General features: G+C 32.2%; 1 protein-coding gene across 1 annotated transcript in view; it reads left to right on the top strand.

The window, feature by feature from the left end:
* LOC113517422 (uncharacterized) overlaps window positions 1–13,217 on the top strand; it is a 113,812-nt gene that overhangs the window by 37,036 nt on the left and 63,559 nt on the right.

Here is a 13,217-nt window from a genome sequence, read left to right as displayed (position 1 = left end):
TTCGTAATATTTTTTACATAAACTTGAAAACACCTGAAAATCAAGTAGATAATTTTTGTTTCACATAAGTAAGAAAATATAAGTTATATATTTGCAAAAGTCCTTATTAATATTATAAATGTGAAAGTATGCGTTTTCAACCGACTTTAAAAAGAAGAAGGATGTCAATTCGGTTGTATTTTTTATGTTTGTTACCCTATAACTCCCGTCAGTTGTAAACCGATTTTGAATTTTATTTTTTTATCTGAAAGGAAATACAGATTAGTTCCATAGAATCGTTGATTATTGATATCTCTCGGTGCCTTTAGAATTGAGAAGATCGTGTAATGTATATATTAAGCAACGAATCAAATTGAGTTTCCATTCATTTTAAGTCTTTTGAATAAATAAGAAAAAAATATCATCATCATCATATCAACTGTTAATTGTCCTCTGTTAAATATAGACCTCACCGTAAGGTGAATTTAGTTAATAGTTGTCGCGTTTGGCAGGTTGGCAGGCAGGTTTTTTTTAATGGATGATAATGGAATGGTAACCCCACCCGCGCTATCGGTATACACCGGCGGGGCACCACTGAAGGATGATAGGTGAGGAGATGAAGTAGGTAGTTTCCAGAAGGAACCACGTGGAGGTCGACCTAATAAGGCATATTGCTAGCAGTGGGGCTGTCAAACTCCATTACTAACAATCCCTTTACCCCCTGGCAGGCGGATTAGCAACCGTAAGTTTTTGGTGACGTTTTATGAAAGACGTTGCTGCTAATCTCACGACCATTAAGTTCCCTTAGTTGTCTCTTACGACATCCACGGGAAAGAAAAGGAGGGGGCATTATATGTCAGGACCACAGGATAATCAATTTTCACCTGTAAAGAAATATTTATCTGTCCGTCCTGCTGTTGAATTTCACCATTGTGCAACCCGTCCTAAACTAAAATTTCATCCCAACTGTTTGGATTAGTAGTGGTTTTCCATCAAGGCACTTTCTTCCACGCACAACCATGCTTTGGAACCAATTTCCAGTTGTAGTATGTTCGAACTGAAACGACATCGTAACCTTAAGAAAAGAGCATTTTCCTTTTAATAAGGCTGGCAATACATCAGCAATTAGTCCGGTGATGCTCTCCATCAGGTGAGCCGCATGCTCGTTTGCTCCCTGTCATGAAAAAAAATTTTTACAAAATTATGAAAAATGTTGCAGTTACATCAATTTCGGATGTTCATTCATTTTATAGAAATTAATATTTATTTTGAGATTTGTTGTTTCATGTTATTTCTTGTTTATCAAGTTATAAAACATCAATCTTAATATTCTATAAATGAAACAGAAATAAAGATCACCAGATACAATGTTATTTTCTTGAGAAGAATGAATTTTTTCCTGTTTTTTTTTTCCTTTGTTTTTATGTAACCGTCTTATAACACTGAATAAGGCTTCGTGCAATATCCTCGACTGAACCTTTTTGTCCGCGCCCTGACCCAACCGTTATTCTCGCACTCCTATGAACCCAAAGTTGTCGATACTCGATTAAATTAAGTAAATCTCCATTTGGAAATAATAGGCATTCGTTCGGTCCGAGTTAATTTATTTGATTGAAACAGTTGCCAAGTTGTAATTTATTATTTTTGAAATTCAGTTTTGCAGAACTAAATTTGGATTTCTTTAAGTTTAATTTTTTTTAATTTTGCGTAATTTCTAATTAAATTTTCCGTTGAGTCAGTTTACATAACATAATTTTCAAATAGTTCGTATTTAAATATTTAAGATAATATAAATAAACGAATTTCTAATACATTTGGAGAAACATCCAGATGTATAATTATCTGAAATCCCTTTACCGATATAGACAAGCAAAGTGGTTTCTAATGTTAATGTTCTGGAAAAATTCTTTTAAAACGAAAACTCCAGAATGTAATTGGATTTCAGTTATGATTTACCAAAAGACTGGAAAAATACGTCAGATTTCATGGAATATAAGAAAACGAAACTTATCTTGCTACCTCATACCAGGGCGACCCATCTGACCCGTGCCGCGGGACCACCTCAAAGAGTAATGGCGCTCTTTACTCCAGCTTTTATTGAAAATGCTCACCGATGCCTAATGTAATTCACCCGATTTATATCTACGGTGTCTCAACGGATACGCCCATACATCTTGTGACGTCAAACGCAGATGGACTGTATTAATGAAGGAAAACGTGATAGTGAAATGTACGAAATGAAATATAAATGGTGTTTGTTTTTCTTTTATATTTCATAAAATAATAATGCCAACAAGTCATAGTTTTACCTTTGTATAAAATCTAGATTTGGACGTAGTTACAAAATTTATTTTCAACAAATTTAACTCGATTAAGTATGTCTGCTATATCTACAGTTTTGGAAATTGGGTATTATATAATTAAGTAACTATTAAAAGAATAAGATTAACAATTTATCATTTTTTATTGCAAATGAAGACATGACATGAAAAATCGTATTTTGAGATTTGGCCTATTCTATGAATAGATGGAGGTGCTATGTGCATGCCGCTGTGTACTGTGTAGTCTCGGCATAGAATAGGTTATCCCTTCCTTTCTCGTGGGTGTCGTAAGAGGTGACTAAGAGAACTTAACGGTCGATGAATGGGCAACAGCGTTCCTTTTAAAACATCGCCAAAGCCTAATTGCGGTTGCCACCACGTCTGACAAACATGGTGACTACTGGTAATACTCCTCAACAGTTAAAAGTCAATGTACAGCAGTGGTCTGTTTACAGCTATGGTATGGTATGTGCTTGCTAACATAACTTATATTAACTCTTCTATTATTCATCAAATCAATCTTATCTTAACTGAGAAATAACTCGATTACCATAACTTATAGTTTTTAGTATGCATATAATATACTATACTTATAATGGTTAGTTTATACATAATAGTAGCGAAAATCCGGATATGTGACATATCCATACCTTCACTCATTGGAGTCTTCAATTATATTACGAGATTACGTGGCTAATTCTGAACCGATTTTCATAGTTCTTTTTGTAATATACCCATCTTTCTAGGAAGAAATTGTTGAAATAAAAATTATAATAAATGCAACACAATCACACCAATTATCTGGTTCTCAAGTTAAAATATCCTACACGAAAAAAATACACCGAACTGTACATTAAATATTTAGTTATCAATATTGCGTACTATCATTTTATTTTTGCAATAAAATTACATTGTTGACTATGGCCCTTAAATATATTAAATAAGACAAAAGGACGAAGGGAAAAAATTCTTTTTAATTGTTTATGGCTACTATGTTTATTTTATTGATCCCGAGGTTATCCTCGGGATCAATCTGAGTCGCCAAGGAAAATGTCATTATAACCATAATCCGGACTGCACTGGCTGAAGAACGTCATAAAGTGAACAATTCCACAGTCCATTCGAAAATAAACTATACTCTTTTTATAAAAATCTATCAAGTTATTTTAACTACTTATTGTATAGAAATAAAGATTCATTTATTTTTTTCATTAAAAATGCATACATACTTATATATATTCTTTATTGCACTTGTAAGTTACATATAAATTACATACTTATACACATACATGCAAAAAATTAATCTCCTTCTTTGGATATCTGGTAAATATATTATTATAATCACCATTAAAGTTTTTAATGTAATAACTACCAGTTTAACTTACGTGTAATTAGATAAAAAAAATCTAGTTTTGGGATCAATTCCTGGTCCTTAGTCATGAGTAAGTGTGACACGAGCACGAGCCTTATAATAATAAGTCAACCAATCAGCAGTTAGACTCGTGCTCTATTGAGTAAGAATCACGAATTGATTTAATTAATTACATGTAAGTTAAACAGGTCATTGTTACATTAAAATATAATGTGTGCTTACGAAACCTTTAACAATACCATCAAAGTAGTCTATATTTAGAAATAGCAATTTAATAGGTACCCTAATGTATTATTAAACCCTGGAAAACATACTGAATACGTAATATTAATAGCAGAAACCTTTTTATCTGGGTTGCGACGCTTAGGGACAACAAATAAAGAACTCATATGACAGTGAGTCAGGGAGGCAGGGATAACCTCAAATATAATAATAATTGAGTTTGGGAATGCGACAACACTAGATATTCGCCTAAATTCGATTCGTCTCCATCACTGAAAGTGGATTAGTACAGCTCTATAGTGGAAAGATAACGTTAAACTTTAATAGGTTTCACTAGTCGAGTCGAGTAAGCCCTTTTATAATTCACTGTTTCTATCATATTACTTATACATTCTGTGCCGTTTTTGTCAATTTGGTGAGATGAAAGTAAATTATCAAGGCCTTTTGTAATATTTTTTCTAATATTACTAATGTCAAAGTAAATTCGTTATTTTTTTTTTATACAACTTAGAATGCCCACCTGATGGAAAGTGGTAACCGTTGCCTATAGACATGAGTATGAGTACCATGGACATAACAGAGTATACTGTTCCGCCCATGATACCCCCCATGCGTTGCCATTCCTGAGGACTTAGGTGTTATTTCTCTGTACCCAGTAAATTCACACCATATCCCACCCTTCAAACCGAAACACAGCTATGCAAACACAACTGCTTCATGGTTGAAACACGAATGGGACAGAGGTACCCAAGCAATCGACTTTTGTACAAAGTCTTTAGTACCTCTCGGCTCCGTAACAGTTTAATTAATCACTACGTAATTGAGTATACAAGTATGAGATATAGAAGAACTTAAACTACTTTTGTCCTATGATTGAATTTAGAGGTCACGCGGATGAAGCCATGAGTAAAAGCTAGTATACCCTAATAATTGGGGAAGGATATCCTCCAATTAGAAGAGGAAATTATCATACTGTTACTACGCTGGCCAGGCGATCTGTGTACAATTTTATTTCGAATTTTCCTTCTTTCGTTTCAGTGTATTGTACTTGGTTCCTGTAATAACCTTTCACTATACCCTAGAGTTAAAATTGAATATTATTTTTATATTGTACTAGCTATCCATCCCAGATTGGTACAGATATATTAATTTCTTTTTTTCATATGTTTTTTTTTATATAACAACTTTGTCCTGACAAACACAACAAAAAAGGGGTGAGGGGATTGTTGGTAATGCGGGCTGCCTGTCCCATTGCTAGCAATATATATAGCCCTATCAAATCGATCTCCACGTGGTGGAAATCATTGTGCTTAATTTCAGATTTATTCATCACGATGGGCTAACTGACTTGCTTTTTTATTCTCACCTATCATCCCTCACTCACCGTTAGCGCAGGCGAGATTTCATTCCATTATCATACATTAAAAAAAAAATACAACAACAAAGATCAAGCTACTCGTAATTAAAATTTGTTTTTATCTATATAAATATTCATATTGCATTTCATTGTCTAGTTATATCAATATGAAAAAGAGTGGAGATGCATTATATTCATGCTCTGTCATTACATAGATTATATGTAATGACAGAGCATATACAACATATATGTTATCCGAAGAATATAAAAAACTGTAATCGTACAATTGATTCATACATATTATTATTATTACATAACTCATCTAAAAAGAACTTCTTTTTCTTCTTTTAAAGTCTTCTGCATAAATTAGAATTATGCCATTTTACAATACCATCTGTTCGTAGGACACTTGGAAATTTTTCAATCGCTTAATATTTATTGGAATATAAGTTACATAAGTTTTTTTTATATAACTATTTAAGTATAAAATGACTAACTAATTTGTAAGTCAATATTAAGAAGAGAACATTACATTTAAAGGAAAATGTTTCAGTATGTTTAACCATATCACTGGTCTGCTGACCTAATAATATCCAAACGTACTTAGGGGGGTAACTTACAAAGTTTTATAGCTCTACCGATGTTGTAAGAGTTTGTTATTGTAGTAGTCATAACTGGAGCTTATTTCTTTGTTTTTCTTAGTAAAAATAATGTTCTTAATTGAATGACGTAGTTTAGGTAACATTAGTACAAGATTAAGATTGATAATCATTTGTTTATGACACAAAACAAAACAGAAAGACAAACTGTCCTAATTAGGTACTGTATTTTGACCTTTTGTAGTTAGTTAGTTGATGTTTATTGTAAATAAATATAAAATATTTATTTAAATTAAAAAAAATATATAAGAACAAACTGTAAACTTTATCTATTAACTTCATTATTTATTAGGTATAATAATATTTTAATCAATCATTCCGGTTCACTCTGTTTTCTTCCGTATAAATAAAATTAAGCAACTGCGAGGCAAACTCGTCCAACTTAAGTTTTAAATCTGGTCGATTACGCTTTCATTGTAAGTTTTCTATTATAATAGCGTGACATTATGATAAATGGAACCCTTTTCTTTGAATATTTCTTCCCTATTCCATCAAAACCAAAGTAATTTTTTTATGCAACTTGGAAAATGAACTGACTGCCCAACAGAAGGAAAGTGGTAACTCTTCACCTATATAGTACTCTATTAAGAGTTTTTATCCTGAGAACTAAGTTGTTATGGCTCTGTACTCTGTATCTTCATATATATTGAATGTCTTTTAGAGAAAAATATAGCCATGCATGCACAATTACTTAGTGGTAGGAACACGAATGAGGTATCCGTGCTAACGACTTTTGTACAAAGTCTCGTTAATAAAACCAAATACCCCCAGAAAATTAACATTACAATTCGTGATATTAATCATGTAATTACTTTTTACTGTCTATTTTTGTGTAATACCCATAAATGTAGACACTGGATCTTTATACTGGACAGATAAATTTTCCATTATAAATATTATCATCTGTTTTTGGTTTTATTGGCCGTATAACCCTACCAAATTCAGATACAACCTGCTTGCATACTTTCTGCATAAACAGTATCGAATATATAAATTAGTCTCTTTTTGTTTTCGCTTTCAACGATAAATATTTTTTACCAAGTACTATCTTCACACAACCCTTTAATTGTAACACATTAAAAACATTACACTCAAGCAATATCAGCAGGTATAATACCTTTTATAGAGGTGTTATTAAATTAAACGACTGAAGCACAATGGCGGAGCGCGCGACGTCTAATGGCTTGAGTGAGGTAGCTAATAAGATCACGTGGTTCATTAATTTGTTCTCGCCGAAAGGAGGTAGCTAAATTCTGAACCATAAAATAAATTTCTACTGAAAAGCTATTAATATCGGTATATAATATAAACTGATTTAACATAGATTTTCCAAGAAATATCTAATGAAGTGAAAACAACTCATGATGAAACTGATTCGGTGTTTTGTCACATATATCTGAGAAAGTTAGAACATTCTTCATGAGGGTATAAAGGGCGAAATCTCAGTGATTAGCATACTACGAGAATCCTACAAACTTGATAGATAAACGCACGCTGTTGGTACAGGTGACTCGAAACTTTTTAACGTTTTTCGACAAAGAATTCTAAAAAAAATACATATATACTTTTTTTACTATGATATAGATTTACCCTTTAAAATGTATTCCAGTACAATTATTACTTTCAATTATATCAAACATTTTAATAACAAACTTAATAAATAATTAATCTTTGTTAATAACTTTATGAAGTCTTTACATAAAAGCCGAATATTAGATGCTACAGTTCGTTCCTAGAAAATCTAAAGTAGTAAGTTTAGGATGAAAATTAAATCCCTTTTCAGTTTTGATAGTGGGCAATATTAGAGTTCCTAAGATGTAAACTTCTGGTAAGAGATGGTACATATGCAGTAGGCGGTAATATATCTGCTCTGGTACTTGTTCACTTAAATTTGGATTATAACAAATGTCTAAACTAAGACTTAAACGATAAAAATAGAAAGTTTATTAATATCCCCGTTAATTAATAGGATTACATAGACACTACTGCTGTCTTATGGGAATAATGAAATGTAATAATATACAAAGATAATAAAAAAAAAAAAATACGAGTATCATAATTTCACTAAGAAAACAAAATTTACAAAGAACACCCCCAGTAAGCACATGGTTAGGAAATGGTGGAAAGCAACTCACGGCGGATTGAAGCCACCATTATTAAGTTTTAATGACGTCGACCACAATTCCAGTCCTGAAGTGATAAACAAAGTATAATGGGCGCTATGTCTCTCGTAATAAGATAAATAACAGCGGTCGCAATCTGGCTCGGTCTGGAATGTAATCTCGAGACGGGGAAATTAAATATGAATGGAGTAAGTACTCAAGATCTAGATGTACAGCTAAAATAAAAATTGATGATTACTTGTTATCTGGAGATTAACGGTTTTCAATTCGAAGTTTTAATAAATGTTTAATTCGATCAATCAGTGTTGTAGAGAATTGTTTGTTGTTTTTGTTTCTGAATTTTTTGACGACATTCAAATGAGGATTTTTATTATTCTATATATTTTTTGTTTGAATGTAGCACGAAATTTTTGTCAATTATAAACGGATTTTCAAACAACTTCAAGAAAGGAGACGATTCTGGATTCGGCTGTATTTTTTTTTTTATGTTTGTTACCTCATAACTTAGTTATTTGTAAATAGATTTGTATATTTTGATTCTTTTCAATTTCGTTTCATGAAAATTTTAACAAAATCTTTTTTTTAAATTTCTGATTTTGTCACAATTGAAGTGATTTTTTTTTTTGTTGTAGTGGAACACAATATTTTTATATTATTCTGTAATTAATTGTGTTTACTTCCGTATTGATTTTCCAACGATTCTCAGTTAAATTTTGTTATGATTCCATCTGTTTTTTATAGAACAATATATTTATAAATCTAATATGCCTATGAAATATCCTGTTAAATAAGTATAACATGATTACTTAGCCAATATTAATTTTTTTACTGTTGGAATCTCAGTTTTTGAAAAGTAAAATCTATTTATTTTGTATCACAATGAAAATTTATAAACAATATTTAAGCGTCCATTAAAACTTAAATATTCTAGAACATTCTAGTAAGTAATCTTTATCCAGAAAAGCTTCTCAAGGAAAAATCACATCATCATATAAAGTTTGGGGCCGATCTCTGACTTTGTTTATCCGAGTAATTCTCATTTCTTCCATCGTAAAAAACTTTGTATCATAAATTATATTTAGAGAAGGAATTTAAGTAGTACCTACTTAATTAGTATGAGATAGTCATAAAGAAGGAACAATTGGGGTAATATAGTTCACATAGATCGGTGTTACTCTTTAGTTATAATAACCTAGTTATTCTAATTAAAATAATTTAATAAGAGCGTTGTGGTTTAGTAATATACTCAACTTACAGCTTCTTTGCCTCGTGAGTTTGAATTTGTTACTAATTTCTCCGGTAATAGAAACTATTATTAACATACTAAATTGATATATATAATCATTTAGTATGTTATTTAATATATACTAATAGATAGCGCCGGGCAGGCCTCCTGCCATGTTGGATATAATGATTGGTGAAATGTTGATATATACAAGTGTTGTGTCCACAACTGTTCTAACTACTCCATCAGGGATTAGGGTACCGTGGACATATTTTTTATATTTATTTCATTATTTCAGCCATAATTCGTCCACTGTTGGACATAAGCCTCTCCCATAGACTGCCATAAAGAAGAGTCCTGAGCCACCTGCATCCACTGACTCTCTGCAATGCGTTTGCCCGTACGGGGTCGCACTCAAAAACCTTTCTTCCCCATCGGTTATTGATTCTTCGAGCTATGTGACCAGCCCATTGCTACTTCAGCTTGCTCATCCTTCGGGCTATGGCGGTTACGTTTATTCTTTTGCCATATTCATTTACCACAACAAATACGATATAAATGAAATATAGTAATATAATACAATATAAATGTAATTACCTCTAAACAAACATTTCATTAATTTGTAACGTAGTATACTATTTCATGTTTAAATTTAAATACGTTTGTAGCAATCAGTATAACAAAATCTGCTAATCCATTATCTAAATTATTAGACTCCAAAACTATGGATCAACGTTAGGTTGGGTCTCTTCTAATATTACCTTTTTATCATATTCAAAAGGAAAAAAACTGGACCCTTATAACATTCGCAAAGGGATCGCCCTTTATGCGATTTTATTTTATATTTAGGCTATATAGCTACATAATCTTTTATATAATCCTCGATAGAGTATTTCACGGTTTAAACAGAAGAATTTATTGGAATTTGCTTCACAGATGTGTTATATAGTTCTGCAAGTTTTGATTAATTATATGACCTGACCGGTTTCGCAGTATCAAGAAAAAAGTGGAATGCAGTAACAAATTTTTATCCTTATAAGATGGAATTTAGAATTTATTCTAAATTCAATCTTATTAAAAAAAGAGGTTAACGCGCTGTATTCAAATTATATGAAAGTTTTATATGAAATGCTCAATTTGTCGTTTTAGAAACAGGTTTATTTTGGTAATATTCCCAGTTTCTTTAGCTCAAAGGACGATTCCCTAAAATGATGCAAATAATTTTAAATTCACCTTGTGTTTAATTACTTTAGTTTGTAACTAAAATGCAGCTGCAACCATAAACAGTGCACTAAATAGTACGGATGTGCAACTTGTAGAGTTTGTACTGCTACAATAACAATAGAGTTAATCACAAACTACTTCAGCAGTTGCACCGCGTGTTTACAATGCGCCAATTATTACCCAGTTGAATGCCATTTCTAAATATTATTGCTTTTAGATAATATTAAATGATATAAAATTATTTACAAAACTTTGCCCTTAGTATATCATTGCCATCATCATATTAACCGTTAAATGTCCACTGTTGAACATAAGGTTAATCTCCCTATCGGGGAGTTTCATCAAGGAGAGCCACGCTTGGTAAGCGGGTTTTTTTAATGGATGATAATGGAATGGTAACCCCGCCTGCGCTATCGGGATACGTTGACGGGGTACCAGTGAGGGATGATAGGTGAGGATGAAGCAGGCCAATTAGCCCATCGTGACTTATTCAACAAGAATTGTTCACGGTGGTTTCCAGGGGGAGCCACGTGGAGGTCGACCTAATAGGGCATATTGCTAGCAATGGGACTGTCAAACTCCATTGCTAACAATCCCTCTTTCCCCGTGGTAAGCGGGTTAGCAACCGCAGTTAGGATTTGGTGATGTTTAAAAAGGGGCGCTGTTGCCCATTCATTGATCATTAAGTTTCCTTAGTTGCTTCTTACGATACCCAGGTGAAACGAGTGGATGGCCCATTTTATGTCGGGACCACACGGCGACATGTACTTATATCATGTCATATCATTTTAGGCATAATAATCTATCCACTGCTAAACATAGGCCTCCCTCATAGACCGCCTTAACATATACTAAGTTCTGAATGCTGTTGTGCATTCCTACTCAACTTCGGAAGTAAGAGGTGTCTTCTGATTTATATAGATACGCATATTTTTTGCTTATATGTTCAAAACAGTTGAATGGATTTAAATAAAATTTGGCATACAGACTTTAGTAGAGAAATATAATAGGAAACTCTTCAATCTTATTCACTCGAATAAAATCTTACGATTCGTTCGCGTGAATTAACATGAATTTATCTAATTTTAACATTATAATGAGACTAGAATAATATTACAAAAATAGCTGATATTCTTGTATCATTATTATTTTATTGAATAGGTACATAAACAATGTATAGGCATATAAGCTTATTGAAACGTAAACTATTACAAAATAGAACGTTCGCAATCTGTAGACTGTATGGGGAACGTTACACGTAAGACTGTACTTTATCTAAAAACAAAATCGTGAGAGGTAGTTACCTCATTTCTATTATCTTTATCTAAAATAACATCTAGTATCAACACTAAACCTTCACAAGTGCGAACATATATGACATTATCTTGGCAAGATTAAGTCGACCATTGTTGTTATTGATAACTATTATTTACGATCTGATGATAGTCATCATATTATATCAGCTGTTAACTGACCACTGCTAAAGATAGGCCTCTCCTATAAGGGGTGGTTTTGCCAATAGATGTCACGCTTGGTAGGCAGGTTAGCAAGCGTAGTTAGGCTTTGGTGATGTATTAAGAGGCACGCTACTTAATGATTGAGAGATGGAATCTCTTAATCATTAAGATCATTTAGTCGCCTCTTACGACACCCGATTATTTACAATAATCAATTGCAATTAAATTAAAATAAGGCACATTCAATTTTATGATTACTAATAGGTAAATAGCTATAGATGATTTTGCTTTATTTGACGATAGGTTCGCACTTGGATCAACCTCCCAGATGTAAAATAGTTGTTAAGTCTAAGACGAAGCCCACCTACAAAGGAGGTAGCTATTCACCATTGACATGAAAAATCTGAGATTTAATACCTCTAAGAACACATAAGTAGTCTTACTACTTCTATTTCTTAAATTTCGAGATTTATAATAAAAATAATAACATAAATAATAGCTATCTTTATACGAATTATCTATATATATTTACACTCAAATCAAAGTAGAAAAAAAACTGTGTGATCAAAGGTATTTGTCAATTGTAATAACAATTACAACTGATAAATATTTTGTATCCTTATATTACAATCTATTTGCCCGCATTTTGTCGTACACATCAGAATGTAAAGTAACAAAGGGCACCTAACGCCCTCATTCGGATTGATTCGTTTTGTTAACTTAGGTATTTGTAAAACAAATAATTTTAATACAAAGTATTTGGTATCATTCTGATTCAAACTCACTGCTATTGAGGTTTGACAGTCGGAGTACAAAACGACTATGTAGTTAATAGGATAGATATAATGTAATATAATTAAAATGTGCATATGAAAATTTTCATTACACATTAAAACCGTTGGTGCAGACGACTGCACTGTGTCGCTTTATCTACCACCACCCCACTCCTCTTAATTACTTTATGCAAGATATTCTATACGAATATCATTTGAAATGCATATAGAGTAACGTAGGGAAGCTTACACGTAATATTTTTATATACAAAGTAAGCAGAATATTTCTGTTAAACCCTGCATATTTGCGTTGAGTTTTCATCTTATGAAATATGTGCTGGGTCACCAAAATATTTGCCCTCTAAATTGTATCATTCAACATTCTCTCAAGTCCTAGACGTAGCATTTGTGAAAATAGTTTACATTCTCTTGTAAAACAAATTTAGAAACTATCTGGATTATATAGTTTTGCTCGTATGAACTTGGATAACAAGTAACTTACATA

Source organism: Galleria mellonella, unplaced genomic scaffold (assembly GCF_026898425.1).
Source record: "Galleria mellonella isolate WM207_F2 unplaced genomic scaffold, CSIRO_AGI_GalMel_v1 utg103, whole genome shotgun sequence".
Lineage (NCBI taxonomy): Eukaryota > Metazoa > Arthropoda > Insecta > Lepidoptera > Pyralidae > Galleria > Galleria mellonella.
The sequence above is the reverse complement of the archived record's forward strand: the minus strand, read 5'-3'. Positions and strand labels throughout refer to the sequence as shown.